Source organism: Chrysochloris asiatica, unplaced genomic scaffold, assembly GCF_000296735.1.
Source record: "Chrysochloris asiatica unplaced genomic scaffold, ChrAsi1.0 scaffold00238, whole genome shotgun sequence".
In the NCBI taxonomy this organism is placed as follows: Eukaryota; Metazoa; Chordata; class Mammalia; order Afrosoricida; family Chrysochloridae; genus Chrysochloris; species Chrysochloris asiatica.
In genome coordinates, this window is record NW_006408756.1 from 1171933 (window position 1) to 1174021 (window position 2089).

Here is a 2089-nt window from a genome sequence, read left to right on the forward strand (position 1 = left end):
TTTTTAATAAAGTAGTGGATATTCTTTTTTTTAACCCCCAAACTATACATCCTTTTTATTGTTACGTCAAAGAGGTATCAAAATTTCAGGGTTAGATTCAGCATAACTATTAGGAGCTAGTTACAGGACAGTATGCCTGAACAAACACGGGATGGACGAGGAAGCAGAGAACAGTGAGGCTGGGGCTGAAGACACTAGAGGCGAGGATCTGGTGACCAACATGATCTTGGACAAGCGCCTAGGCAAAGAAATAATGCGAAGCCCCACGATGAACCCCACGATGTGCTCAAGAGTCAGCCTGTCCTTCCTCAGCCTCTTTGTCATCATCCTTGATCAACTCCAGCTGGTCATCCCCATCTTCATCTTCATCATCCTGTAGGTCCCCCCTCCTCAGCAGAGTCATCTGCACGCCCCCAGGCCCCATCTTCACACGAGTCTCATCTTCCTTCAGGGAGCTGCTGCTCTGCTCGGCTTCTGACTTCTTCTTCATCTCTACTCCTGGTTCCCTGCTTTCCTTCCTTTTCAGTTTTTTCCAGGCTTTCCAGTAGAGAATCCACTTTTTGTTTTATCTGGGTCACCTCCCTCTTAATGGTCTGAAGGTCATCTCCTTTCAATTTTCCCGGCTTGGAAGAATCCCTGTCCACTTTTAGAACTGAAGCCACTTTTGCCCCTCTGTGAGGTGTTTCCTGATACACGCTGGCATTTCAAGGGCACTACAGCTATGGGTCGGAACCGATTCGACGGCACTTAACAACAACAACAACAACAGCCCGAGAAGGAGGAGGCACACGTGCCAGATAGCTGCACATCCTGTCATAATCATCCCGCTGAAGGTCACAGTCCAAGTCAAAAGAAGAGCCGTGCATCTCCGTGGCAGATCGTTTCATCCCGGCTTTCCTCTGCAGTCCGATTCCTATCTAACACCTGGCTGGCAATCATCCTGCTGTCCTCTCCTGCCATGGCATTTCACTCACGAACATACTGAACGAAGGTAAAGCTCTCGTGAACAGAGCAACCCACGATTTCACGAGACTTCGAGAAAATTGCCTCCACATCAGACTTCTTGATCGCCAGAGTATTGAGGTTTCCAATAAATACACGGGAGTTCACAGACCGAGGGTCTCTTGTTGGTAACATTGCTGGCCATGGTGTTAGACAAGGATCGTAACACAACTGAAAATCAGGAGCAGGGAAGGAGAAGAGATTCGGTTCTGAACCTCCTTCTCCTGGGTTCTACGTGAAGCCAGCTGCTGAGCGAGGTTGGCAACGCGGCCGCAGCTGCTCGTCTTTGTCTCATCACAAAGTGGCCCCGAGTCTCCTCTGTCACAGAGACAAAGCCTTAGTCCCCTGATAAAGCATTCTTAAGCGCTGGGCCAAGTGGGGGATAAATACCCTCCAAGAATCCCAAGACGCATCAAGCTTTGCCCTTCGTTTGGTGCCCTGGGCTGGAGTAAGCTTGTACCATACCAACATTGACTTCAGGCAGCGCACAGGTCTTACCTGACCGAACACCCCCCAGGAATTTTACCAACATTCCCAGCCTCTGCACCTTTTGGGGTTCACGCCCATTCTGTCCCCTGTAGGTGGGTAATTAGGGATCTAGGCAGTCGTGTAATAGAGAAACATTTGCAGCAGGTAACACGACATCCTTAGTGCAGTGAAACCAACAGCCAGCAGGAGGGCAACAAATCGGTCAGGGCTCTAGCAACCAGAACAAATGGTGGGGCAACATCCGGGTTACCCATTCTTGTTCCTCCCAGGTGAAGGCAAATTGGTACTGAGCAGACAGGGCTGTTATTGTTAATTGCTGTCAGGTTGATTCCGACCCGTAGTGACCCTGTATAGGGTTTCCAAGGAGTAGCTGGTGAGTTTGTATCAAGCTTGCCGTTCAAACCAACCTTGCAGTCGAGTGCTTATCCTACAATGCTATATCAGGACTCCTGGCCAGGTCTAACACAGCATGATACCCGTCTAGGTTTCTACTAAAGGTTTGCAGCAGGACTGTTATGTTATGTTGGGGACTGTGGTGTACATTGTGGGAACCACCCTACTAAACTCATGTGCCAGGTTGCATCTGGTTTCATCGCAG

At 49.4% G+C, this 2089-nt stretch overlaps 1 pseudogene; it reads right to left on the minus strand.

The window, feature by feature from the left end:
* Positions 1 to 286: 286 nt before the first annotated feature.
* LOC102842308 lies at positions 287 to 1147 on the minus strand (annotated as a pseudogene).
* Positions 1148 to 2089: the final 942 nt, after the last annotated feature.